The 13,563-nt window shown below is 46.6% G+C and overlaps 1 long non-coding RNA gene across 3 annotated transcripts in view; it reads left to right on the top strand.

Moving 5' to 3' along the window:
- The window catches only part of LOC102167197 (uncharacterized), a 153,034-nt gene that overhangs the window by 109,636 nt on the left and 29,835 nt on the right, over nt 1-13,563 (top strand). For 2 of the 3 annotated variants that reach the window (XR_014819540.1, XR_014819541.1), the window contains exon 4: nt 10,544-10,633. This is a non-coding gene — a long non-coding RNA (uncharacterized LOC102167197). Of the gene's footprint in view, nt 1-10,543; nt 10,784-10,875; nt 12,006-13,563 lie in introns of those variants that run through there. The other variant, XR_014819542.1, reaches the window with a different exon arrangement.

Raw genomic sequence — 13,563 nt, 5'->3', positions numbered from 1 at the left:
GTCACCCACCCTCAACACCACCCTCACCCCCAGCCCCAGAGGCAGGAAAGCCGTCATGGAGACAATGGTCCAGACTTAACTCCAGGCGTTCCCACTGTGACACAATGAGATCAGCTGTGTCTCTGCAGTGCTAGGACCCAGGTTTGATCCCAGGCCCTGGCACAGCAGGTTAAGGATCTGGCATTGCCACAGCTGCAGTGTAGGTTGCAACTTTGGCTCAGATCTTATCCCTAGCTGGGAACTCTCTATGCCACGGGGCAGCCCAAAAAGAAAAAAAAAAAAAGGTATAACTCGATGTAAATGATTCTCTCAACTCTTGTTCCACTGTCTAAACATCTTCTTTAAGCTCAATTTCTTCATCTATAACATGAAACTGGGGTGTGGTGACTGTTCTTCCTTTTAAAAGAACTTCATGCAAATCTCAGTTTCTCATCACCCACTGATGAAAACTTCTGCGGAGATTGTTTAGGTAGAGTGGCTGCTTCACCCACCCTTCTAGAAGATCATATGGAAAGCCACTTGGTAGAAATCAGTTCGAATTTTCACACATGGTAATGAACTTCCTGAATGGATTTTTCCCACTCTCCTTGTGACCCGACGTGATTTTTTTTTTTTTATGTCACTCTCTGCATTCTCCTGTAGGCTGATGAGCTATCAAATTTAAACAATTGCTTCCACTTCTGATTCCTCTGAGAAGGATCCTGCATTACAGCTCAGAGGAAGGAAACATTAGCACAGGCGAAAATACTTAACTTTCTCCCAGCCATCATCCCCCATCCTTGTCTCCCCCACCCCACCCCACCCCACCAATAGCGGTGGAAATCTATCAAAGCCCTAAGTGAAGCGCTGACACAGCTATTATGTCATCTGATCCATCAACTACAGTGGCCTGACACAGGTGGCTTCTCTCCATGCTGGTCCTAGAAAGCCATTGTCTATATTTGGTCAGCAGTGAAATTCTATCTGTGCCAGATCTGCTCTCTGCACGCCCCCCCCCCCCAAATCACAGCTCAGACTTCCTGAAGCTGTAGCAGTCCAGCTGTGTTTCCTACACAAGCTGGCTGACTACTGCCCATCAGAAAGTCTTCAGGACATTGAGGCATCCATGGGATTATAACGGCAATTCCACTCTTCACAGAAGGAAAATGAGCCTTGGTAAATACAAGAGCCTATTTGAGGCCCAGAGACATTCCCCAGCAGAAAAGAAAAAAACATTTCCTGTCCTTGTTTATGGCTCCAGATCCTGGAGTTTCTTTCTCCAAGGCAACCTCAGAATGTAGTGCACTAGTTTCTACATTAGTAGAACTAGTGGGAAGAGAGAACATAAGTTACAGGAAAATATTTTAAACTAGGTATACAAATATTTTTTTGATCATCAAAGTCCCACCGGCACCACGGGAGGTGACCAGTTTCAAAGTGAAACCTATTCCTTCCACCACGATGACAGTAAGAACATTTTTAACATGAGAAAGTGAAAGATTCAAGAAGAAAATGCCTTTAAACCCTCATTAACCGAAAGAGGTTATTGGACTTCCAATTCCCCAAACTCTTGCAAAAGTTCTCTGCTGTTTGAGTGGCTGCTTCCCCATTCAGAATTGTCCTCCCTGCTTTTATTTAAGTAATTTATCAAACACCCACCCTGCTCTGGGAACCCAGCATGGCAGAAACAATAGCACGGACAGGTCTTTAGAAAACAGACCCGGCCTGCCCCAAAGGGGAAAATGCAATGAAAAGAATTCTTTTGGCTAAACAGCTGTAGGAACAATGGTGCAACCAGTTCGCTTTCTTCCACGGAATTTTCCTTGGTTTTGATGTCAGCGGACCCAACCCAACCCTAAACTGTAAACTCACTTCTGAATAAAATGCACACACCTGGAGCCTGGAGCGGTCCGGGGAAAGACCACAGCGTCGCTGAGATCCGTATCTGGGTCCCCTGGGAGGGAAACGGGGGCAGTGCCCAGAGGCAGTGGTCCTGCCACTGACGTAGAGCTGCCAGCCAGAGGTGACCACGAGGATACACACCTCCTTCTAACGTGACGACGACCTGGAGACAACCTTGGGAGTGCCAACAAATGAAGACTTGAACCAATTACACCTGGTTCTTAAAAATAAGATAGGAGGAGTTCCTTAGGTGGCCGAGTGGGTGAAGGATCCAGCATTGTCACTGCTGTGGCTCGGGTTCCATCCCTGGCCCAGGACCTTTCCCTATGTGGCTGGTGCAGCTAAAAATATAAAAACATAAATAAAATGAGTAGGAACCTGCTTCCCGGGTTACACCTGAGGCTGAGCCCACAACGGTGTCCCAAACCCCCAGGAGCCCCGCTCCCTCACCGCCTCCTACTGCAGAGGCCCCGGCTCAGCGTTCCCTTTTCTGTGCAGCCAGACAGAGCCAGACCAGCCCATTCAGCCCAGAGAAGGAAGGAGAAGAGTCCTGGATGCAGCCCCAGGAGCAATTTTCCTCCGGTGAGCAGAAGGAACATTCTCCGCCGGCATGACCCTGCCATCTCCCCCTCCTTCCTGCCTCGAACACACCCCTTGAAGATGCAGTCACCTTACAGCTGAGGCGGAATCCAAACTTGGGTCTCACCCACCCTAGACCCATGCTCCTCACCACATGTCCTCCTGCCCCCTTTAAATCACTTCTTTGCCTGCAAGTTAAAGCCGGCAGAGAAGCCAAAATGCTGGGCAGTGAGGGACGGAGAGAAGCACCGTGGGCCCAGCACCCATAGAGACATCTGAGCCCCAGTGTTTGCTCTGCACTGGCTGTGTGGCTCTCGGTCCATCAGTTCACCTCTCTGAGTCTCTGTGATACTGTGATGTATAATATAAAATGTGTTATTTTGTCCCGTGTCTGGCACAGAGTTACTAAAAACCCTCAGAATTCCCTAAGTGAATAGAGCCACAGTTGTCTTTTGTCATGTAAATGAGTTGACTTTTGGAAAGCCCCTAGGTCACCTAAGGATGGGAGGCTGGTTGCCAGGGAAACCAACCCACGTGGTTAGGAGGTTGGAACTCTCTGTGCCACCCCCAGACCTCTGGGGAGAGAAGAGGGGCTGACAATTGTATTCAGTCCCCAATGGTGAATGATTTAGTCAACCATGCTTCTGTAATGAAGTCTCCATAAAAACCCAAAAGAACGGGGTTCCAAGAGCTTCCAGGCTGATGAACATGTGGGGTGTTCAGAGAGCACACGGAAGCCTCTATACCCCTCCCAGGTGCCTTGTCCTAGGAATCTCTTCCATCTGACCATTCCTGAATTATCCCTTTATAACAAACCCGAGATCTCTAAGCAACTGTTTTTTCTGAGTTCTGCAAGTCATTCTAGCAAATTAATTGAACTCAAGGAGGGGCCGTTAGAACCTTCAATCTATAGCTGGTGACAACCTGGCCTGGCGACTGGAAGTGGGGGTGGGGGCAAGAGTTCTCTAAGCTGATTGATTCCTTAGCCTGTGGAATCTGACACTCTCTCCAGACAGAGAGTGCCAGGACCCAGTCCGACTGTAGGACACCCAGCTGGTGTCTGAGAATTGCCTGGTGTAGGACGGAAGTCCCACTCGTTGGAAATGGGTACAGAATTCGATTCTCATTGGGTTTTTTTTTTGCTTGTTTGTTTGTTTTTTCATTTGTGAGACCTGGCCTGGGAAACCTCTGATGTCCTTTCCAAGTGTTCAGATCATGATGGTTCTAGAATATGGGCACACGCCTGCCCTCCTGATAAGCCACCATGTTCCCAAAGCCCTGCTGAACCCATCTGCAAGTCGGACCCTGCAGAGGCAGCAAGCTGGGGACCCAAATCACCCCCATCTCCATCCGCGTGTTGGGCGGCACCTTTTAGATGCGCTGGGAATGCAAGGGTCCGCATCTTAGGGAGGCTTGGGGAGAATTCCCACCCTCTAGGGGAAGGGCCAGATGGTGTGGTGGGATTTGTTCCCCAAGATGAGACGTGCGAGTCCTTCCCCCAGGACAAGTCCTTTAGCTGCTTTGAGCCCAGGCTTCCTCTTTAAAATGGGGATAACCCTAAAGTCTCCCTTATCCTACTTCCGGCCAAGGTGACTGAAGTCCTGAGAGATAATGTACCAGGAAACCACTTGTAAAATGGAAAACCTCTCATTATCTAGAGCTCAGCCCTGCTCAGAGAGGCCTAAGTAAGCAGGCTGGCATGTCAAAAATTCACATGCAATTCATCACATGCCATGTATGCAGAGAACTGGTTTTAAGTCAGGCCTCTGCCATTCTGCTATCTAAACTTTCTGGCCCATTACAGTGAATGCTCATCCTTTATTCAAACAGGCAAACAAAATCCAAAGGCAATAAAAAGCACAACAAAACGGGTCAGGGGATGTGCACAGGAACTTACCTCCTCAGAGCACAGATGTTTAAACACCTCCGTGTCCCCCACCCACCACCCTCCAGCCAACCTCATGGACTCTGATGCAATCACCTTTTTTTTTATTAAATGAAAAACACTATGTCCTCATCAAACACCTTCCCAGCATGGTTTGTGATTCATCTGTTTCTTTAAACAGAGTGTGTATTAATGCAGGCACTGATGTTTGGGTTCGTGGGTCCCTTAGGGAAGAAATATTACCATTCAAGAATCAAGTTCAAATTCCTTAAGCTTAGGACTGACAGCTGAGCAGGAATTCGGGCTTCCATTTTGATCTTTTCTCTCCCTTGGTTTGCTGGCATCTCAAACCAAAAGGTGCTTTGGCTCCCGAGCTTCACAGGACTCCTAGCATTTGGATGCTGCAGCCTGTCCATGGGTTATCATTGTTCAATGCCATTGAGTAGGCTCTTCAGAAGCCGAAGGAAAGGTGGCCATTTCCCCCCAGAAAATACGGCTCTGTCTTCTTTCTATTAGAAAAGCTGTGCCCAGGGAGGCTGTGGAAATGATATCCTGATGCTGGGTTCTAATACTGCAAAATAATCTAACCATTGGAGGCAAGAGACGGCATCCCTCTTCTCTAAGGGCAGCTGACTGCTTGTGTAAATGCACACTGAGATGGGCTAAGCAAACGGCAGTGAACGGAAACCCTTCTGTGTGTGTAGCTGGAGGTGTATGTGCTGAGCTTGACTGCCCCCCACTCCCTCACGGGACCCTGCTCTCCTTCTGTGCCCCCTTTTCAGACAGGACACAGCCCCTGCCCCTCCAAGAAGCCCACCATTCTCCACAACCACACAACTGTGCTTATTCCGGGCGCCTCTTGTTGAATGTCTGTTGCCTAAGGGGAAGCTTTGGTCCTAGCTGATCATCAGCCCATTTCCAGGGAGGGCGCATTGTGAGCAGAGAAATAGCACATGGTGGTTAGTTCCCAGGCTCTAGACCAACAGCCTGGATTCGATCTTAATCCCCCCTCTCACCGTCTCTGGAATCTTAGACAAACTTACTTTTCTCAATCATTCCTTCAGCTGTTAATGCACATGATGCTGGTACAGACTCCACTGAGTCGTCGTCATGAGGCTTGAACAAGTCGATTTGTATGAAGCACACAGAGCTGTGCCGGGCATCTAGGAAGCACTAATAAATGTCTGCTTTCATTGTTTTTTAAATGTGGAGAAAAGAGAAAAACAACAATTTTTTGAGCACCCTCTGGATCCAGCACAGTGCTAAGTACTTTACAGTCCTAATTTAATCCTCATAGTTACTCAGTGAGATAAACAAGTTATCACGTGCATTTTTACTGAGTTAAGGAGGTTAAGTCACTTGCCAGAGGCCACAAAGCCAGTGAGTGGTACCCTTGGGATAATATTTGAACCCAGCTCTGATCTGAAATCCTATATGGAGGCCGGTGTAAAGAAGGCAATATTGGAGTTCCCGTCGTGGCACAGGAGGAACGAATCTGATTAGGTACCATGAGGTTTCAGGTTCGATCCCCGGTCACAGACACAACTTGGATCCCGCGTTGCTGTGGCTGTGTGTGGTGTAGGCCGGCAGCTGTAGCTCTGATTAGACCCCTAGCCTGGGAACCTCCATGTGCTTCAGGAGCTGCCCTAAAAAAAAAAAAAAAAAGGCAATATTGTTTCAAGAGGACTGCAGTTGAAGAATTCCCCTGGTGACCAGCAGCAAAGCAAATGGCAGAGAACGGCACTCACCCGAGGAGCCTTTGCTGGGGTTGCAGGGAGGCAGCTCAGTAACTAATGTAAGACAAATAACCTTTTTTCTCAAATATACTAGAGGAAAGCATGGCAGACATCATACATTGGCCAACCCTGTTGCCATTTCAGGCTCCTTCCCCTCCCTCCCAGAATCTCAGTTTTAATACACTGATGATGCATCCATCCCAAGGAGGTGAATCATGGCCCTTTGGTTCTCCTTTGCTCACATTCCTGCCCTTCTTTATAGCTAGCCACCCAGTTCAGACCATGTGGATATAGGAAACGTTTTCTTGGGTGCTATAGGAAAAACTTTTTTTCTAGAGACTAATAAAGAGGAATGTCATTTGCCCCTGCCACTCCCTTTAAGCTTGGGATGCTCCTGTGATATCTGGAACTGCAGCAGCCATCTTAGGACCATGAGGCAAGAAAACAAAAAGCCATTAACACTGAGGATGACAAAGAAGGATGGAAAAAGCATGGGAGGATAACCAGGTAGCTGAACAAACTCTGAGACCAGCTCCAGACTTCTTCTTAAGTAAATAATAAATATGAGTTCGTTCGCTCATAATATTTAATCAAGCATTCTGTTTCTGATTCAAAACAGAAGGCAGCCTTGAGGGAAAGAAGCTAAAGCTCCACCTGATCAGAATTAAAACTCCTCCATCTGTCCTCTCGTGACCGTGGCCTTCACCTCATTGTGCATGATGTTGTCAAGGCTAGTCCTTTACATAGCTTAGCGCTTCTGCTTTTCATAGCCACGCCCCCTCCCAAACCACCCATGACAGACCCATTTGAAGACCAGAAGTTTGAGTAATTTTTTATCCACTACTCTCTCCTCCCACCCTCCTCCCTCTCTATCCTGAATTGGCATGTCCATTGCAGCAGAAAGACCCAAACACAGGCACGTGTATGCACCCATATACTCACAGAGAACCATATACGTTCATTGATCTGAAGCAGGGTACCAGTGCCGAACCCCCTATTCAAGGTGTAAACATGCCAGAAAAAAGAGAGAGCGGTAAAAATAGATGGAAAGAGAATGAGTGGAAGAAACTAGGAAGCAAAAGAAAAGGAACAGAGAGAAAATAAGCCAACACAGCAGCCGCTCTAGGGCTTGACATGATTGAGATTTACTGCACTAATATGCCAGGCTGCCTGCCATAATTAGTTTCTGTAAAACCATATCTCCTAGCTCAGGTCCAATTAAATCATACGGTGTTTATTTGAGAGCTTTCTTATTACATGATGGGAGAGCTGGCAGGGCCCCAAGCTCAACTAACCCACCTGTCCCTTGCCTGGCACAATTTATGTGTCAGTCACATTGTTTGGGGGTGATCGGGCAGTGAGGGGATGAATGGGCGAGTGTTCATGCTCACAGAGATACAGGAAGATGCCACGTGAGGCAGCTCTGGCACTGAATGATGTCATCCTCTTCATGGCTTGAAAGGAAAACACGCAGCAGAAATAGTGAGCCCAGTGTTTGATCCCAACATTGGTGATTTTAAAAAAATCCCTTTGTGCAGAGGAGGCAAAGCCAGCGTGATTGTTTGTTTCCTAAAATCCTTTGTAAGAACAGGCTCTCGGTTTATTGAAGAAGATGCTGCTGGTGTCAGAAAGGAAAACATCTTATTCAGGAAATTCATCTATTTCCTGGTCACTGTACAGAGGTGCTTTTGATGGAATGCACTTAATATGCCCCTGTCCATCGCCTTAGAATGAATGAACAGTCCTTCAAAACGCCCTCAGTGTAAGACACGTGCGCCAGGGAGGCAGCTGGGAAGTGAGGAGAGCGTTGGTCAGAATGAGAAAACAAAGATGCCTGCATGACAGCACGCTCAGCTGCAAGGGCAATTTTTTCCTCCTGAAACTGAAATCAATATTAAATTAAATCTGTGTGTTTCATCTCCACAGGTAACGTCCCAACCTTCTTTTGTGGCCAATCACCATCCGTCATCAATCCACTTGCATGGCTTTTTTTTTTCCCTGTGTCTCTCTGCCAGCAGAGTACATGTTCCCACAGGAGAGAAACAGTATAACCATCAGCTGCTCCCTGTTACTAAAGAGTTAGCAAGAAAATCATCTTTTAAAACTAAGATCTGCAGGGAAGAAGAGTAAAATGCTTAATTTTTAACTCTTAAACCATCCGTCTCCTGTTAACCAATTCTGTCATCTGTGGCAGGTCTGTTAATCAAATCTTGACCTCAAGCAGGATCTGGTCTGATATATTATTCTTAGTTTGTGAGGATGCTTCTCTCTTCTTGTTCTTGTTCTGGTGGCTGGTTTTTGGCTATTGTCTTGATTTTCTAATTCCCTAATTTCCCTTGCTTGAATCTTTCTAGGAGACAATGATTCTTTGCTGTGCTCGCATCAGAGAACGTGACATAAAATAATAACTTTAAAAGCCTTCCAAGACTTGAAACAAGGAAATGAAATTCAGCTCAATTTTCCCTCAGGATATTCTCATTTTTTCTTTTTTAATCATTGTGATATCTTTTCTGCCCATGGGTGATCCTTCCATTTCCATGACTATCCTTAAACCCCAGCTTTGCTACTTCCTTGGCTTAACTTCTGCTTCTTTACCCTTTTGCATGAAAGTATCTTAAGATTGACAAGATTCAAAGTCAAAGGCAAACAACCCACTGAAGAAGTATGACATCAATTAAACACTAGCAGAAGAATTTTGTTAAATAAAAATGTACAACCTGTACCACCCAAGCTTACCTTGTTGAGCCCCGACTAGAAGGCAGACACCTTAAATTAATCCAGACAACAATCTGCAATGCAGTTATTGTACTGGAATTTGGGAAGGTGAAGTCATTTGTCCAGAGTAACCCAGTGTCAAGCCAAGATTGAATCCCTTGTCAATATAACTCCCAAATTTGCCACAGTGACATAATGTGAACCATCCAACCAGAAGCAACAGCTGATAATAAGACCTAGGAGAGCTTGACAGCAATCAAATCCAGATGTAAATTTCAGCTGCACGGGATCATAAGTCTAGGCTGATACCCAGCACAATGAACATCCTTGGTGACTACTGAATGTCCCCCAGAAGAAGAAGGGGAGATTGTCCCCCTTGGGGATAGACCAGAGGTTACATTTAACACTCAAATGCTGTTCTTCTCAGAGTTCCTGTTGTGGCTCAGTGGTAATGAATCTGACTAGTATTCATGAGGATGTGGATATGGGTTTGATCTCTGGCCTTACTCAGTGGGTTAAGGATCCGATGTTGCCGTGAGCTGTGGTATAGGTCGCAGATGTGGCTCAGGTACTGTGTTGCTGTGACTGTGGTGTAGACCGGCAGCTGCAGCTCTGATTTGACACCTGGCCTGGGAAATTCCATACACAGCAGGTGCCAGTCCTAAAAAGAAAAAAAGTGGCATCTTTCTCCATGTGGTCCTGTCCCATGGCACTTTCTCCATGTGGTCCTGTCCCAAGGGCTCAGGTGGCTTAACAGTCCTTGCCTAGTCCCTTGAGCCTGTGATCCTAGGTCAAGAAACCCTTGGCGTACATCCATCTAAAAACAAGAAACTGGGGCTATGACTAGAATAAGTCTGTTTGCTACATTATTTGACTTTGGAAGAAGCAGAAAATTCAAGTGTACGCCTGGTTCTCAACTTGGTAAACACCCACATGTCAATTACACTTAAGGCTTTTCTCAAAGTCGGCCTCACATGCCACTCTAGCACTGACCAGGGGACAGTTAATGTATTCCAGCACACTCAGCCCAGGGGACAGTGACTTTTGCCCATCTCCTGATGACGGTATTGTCTATTCTATACCCAAGGGTGGTGCCAATTAAGGGCACAGATTCTGGAGCCAAGCCACCTGGGTTCGATTTCCAGCTGTGCCCCCTACTGACTCTGCATAATCATGTAGTGTCTCTGTACTCTGGCTGTGAAATAAAGAAGAGACAAGAATGCCTTAGATTAGGTTGTTTGCGGATTCAATGAGGTACCATATATAAACTTAGAACAGTTAGTCAGGGTTCTCTGTATCGTAGCTTTTTCTGGTATAGTTGTTAGCATTTCCCTTAATGAGCTTGGGAAAAGGCAGCCTCCAGAAATCCTTCCATAAACCTACCCGGCCCATAAAAGAGCAGGAGGTTCTGGGGACATTGAGATGCCGGGGCATTGGCTCTGGAAGTTTAGGTAGAAGGCAAGGAGCCCTCGATTGGACAATTGTTAACTGGGGATAAGTGCTCCCATCGCAGGACTTCCCTGGACCCCTGCTTTCACACCTGCTATGGGCTGAATTCCGTCCCACCGAAAATCCATATGATGAAGCCCTACCCACCAGTGTGATCGTATTTGCACATAAGACCTTTGGGAGGTAATTGGGGTTAGATGGGGTCGTAAGAGTGGGGCCCTCATGATGGGATTAGTGCCCTTGTATGAAGAGACCCCAGAGATTTCTCTGTCTCTTTCCCTTCCATGTGATGACACAGCCAGAAGATAGCCATCTATAATCCAGGACCAGAAACCAACCATGCTGGCACCTTGCTCTTGGAATTCCTAGCCTCCAAAACTGTGAGAGGGTAAGTGTCTGCTGTTTAAGCCCCTCGCTCTCAGGTAATTTGTTATGGCCACTGAGCAGACTAAGACACCATCTGCGTCTGAAATCAGCAGTTCATGGTATCCACATGCAGGTCAGGCTCCTACATAAGATTCCATTGCAAGAAGAAAGGGTGGGGGAAAAAACTGTAATTGCAATGTATACATGTAAGGATAACCTGACCCCCTTGCTGTACAGTGGGAAAAAAAAAAAATTCCATTGCAGAAGGGGTTCCAAGGCTGATCATTACTTTAGAGCCACCATAATATATGGTCACAAATATCTCTCCCTCAAAACTACAATGAGGTACCACCTCACACTGGTCAGAATGGCTATAATTAATAAGTCTACAAATAACAAATGCTGGAGAGGGTGTGGAGAAAAGGGTACCCTCCTACACTGTTGGTGGGAATGTAAATTGGTACAACCACTATGGAAAACAGTATGGAGCTTCCTCAGAAAACTAAATATATAACTACCATATGATCCAGCAACTCCACTCCTGGGCATATATCCAGACCAGCCACTATTCAAAAAGGTACATACGCCCATATTTTCAGAGCAGCACTATTCACAATAGCCAAGACATAGAAACATCCTGAATGTCCATCAACAGATGAATAGATTAAGAAAATGTGGTATACATACACAATGGAATACTACTCAGCCATAAAAACGAACAAAATAATGCCATTTACAGCAAGATGGATGGAACTAGAGATTCTCATACTAAGTGAAGTAAGTCAGAAAGAGAAAGACAAATACCATATGATATCACTTATATGTGAAGTCTAAACTATGGCACAAAAAAAACAATCTACAGAACAGAAACAGACTCACAGACATGGAGAATAGACTTGTGGTTGCCAAGGGGTAGGGGAGAGGGAATGGGATGGACTGGAGTTTGGGGTTAGATGCAAACTCTTACATTTCGAATGGATAAGCAATGAGGTTGTGCTGTACAGAAAAGGGAACTGTGTTCAGTCAGTCTCTGGGGATGGAACATGATGGAGGAAAATGTGAGAAAAAGGATGTGTATATACATATATGTATATGTATAGCTGGGTCACTTTGCTGTACAGCAGACATTGACACAACATTGTAAATCAACTATAATCTGAAAAGTGAGGGAGTTCCTGCCCTGGTGCAGTGGAATGAATCTGACTAGTATCCGTGAGGATACAGGTTCGATCCCTGGCCTCACTCAGTGCGCTGGGGATGGCATTGCTGTGGCTGTGGTGTAGGCCAGCAGCTATAGCTCCAATTTGACCCCTAGCCTGGGAACTTCCATATGCCGCTGTTGCAGCCCTAAAAAGTGAAAATAAATCAATAAAAATAAAAAGCGGAAAAAAAAACCCACAAATATCCCTCCCACACTGGCCATGTTTCTGTGAAATCCATATATAAGAACTCTTCATTCCACCAGTCTTGTCTAGAAAGTGGTTCTATCTCTATAGAATACACATAGAAGTAGTTCACCTAACCTAATGAAACTGATGTTTTTTTCCTTATTTCATCAATTTGGTAGAAAATCTTCCTGAAATACACTGCATGTGTCACCTCCTTAAAAAAATATGTGTGTATACGTGTGTGTATATCCATATACGTTTAGCTTTTCTTGATGATGTGCTGGTGTTCTGAACACCAGTAGAACAAGACCTTCGGCAGCTTCCAACACATGCTTTGCCTCCAGTCTCATTTGGGGGTGCTAAGTGACCCCAAGCTGTTGGTGTTTCCCAAACGGAGAACACAGACACCGGCTTGAAGCTTGTGTTTCCTTCCAATGTCCTATTAGATGTTATTGTCTGTGTCAAATGTGACCCCTTGCCCCCAGAGCCTGGTATATGGCTTTATGTCACATGGTTTTCAGGGAGAGGCCTTCAGAATGGCTTTGTGTCACTTACATAGAATAGAATGCACTGGCCCCTCAGGCTCTGTCCCCAGTGGCCCTTAGACCTGTCCTTGGCTCTAGTCTTGCACCTGGGGGTTCCCCTCCTCACCAGGACTTGGGGTGCTGGCTCTCTGACCGCAGGCTACAAGCACGACTGGAGATGGACCTGTGCAGAGGTCCCACGCCCTCAGATCTCACACCTGATTCCATAGACAGTGAGGAAGAAGCAGTTCTTTGTCCACAGATAAACATGAAATGCTTGCAGTGGACACGACCACGGTGGACAGCTGGGCATGTGGTGACTGAATGCAGAATCCAGTCCTACAGGAGGGTCCTGACAATCCGAGGAGTCAGGACGTCTCTGTTGCAGTCACACATCAAGGTCCCATATGGTGCAATAAACAAATGTATTCTGAAGAGATGGAAGGATGAAGGGATGGCCCTAGAAGGCTCTGGGAAGCCTGGCAACAACCCGCTACGGGTGCCACCCGAGCAGTGACATGGCAGTGCTCTTGACTGGGGGCCTTCCTGCACCAAAGTGGATCCTGCTGTGGGTCCTGGACGCCCACTTAACAAGGCCCTGTTCAGATGCATTGTCTAAATGGTGGTCTCCATGACAACGGACCGACTCACAGAAAGCCAGAGTCAGGAGGCGCCAACCACGCCGGAAACAGACGTGAAATTGTTTTCCTGATGGAGAAGAAATGAGCAACTCCAGGGAGCAGAGCAAAGGAGAGGCGAGGGCCGGTCCTTCGGAGCAGCTCTCTTCCGCTGCAGCCCTTTTCAGGGAAACCCCATCCCCGTGTCCTTCACACACCTCCCGGCGCTGATGGCCTTTGACAGCTGGCCTTGGAGTTGGCTTATCCTCACAGTTCTGACTCGCTGTTTCTTCCCTGCCGTAACCGTCAGAGAGACCACCCTGCTGCGTCTCGAAAGAGCTGAACACTCATAAAATGTCCCCTGCTTCATCGTCTCCTTCTCAGCCTCCAAGGGGACGTTATGAATCAGGAAACCACCTATCT

The sequence above is a fragment of the Sus scrofa genome, chromosome 11 (assembly GCF_054392235.1).
Source record: "Sus scrofa isolate SSC_HxYL_T2T_F1_AM1 chromosome 11, Sscrofa_HxYL_maternal_Yorkshire_Landrace_v2.0, whole genome shotgun sequence".
NCBI lineage: Eukaryota > Metazoa > Chordata > Mammalia > Artiodactyla > Suidae > Sus > Sus scrofa.
This window is presented reverse-complemented; position numbering and strand designations above follow the sequence as displayed.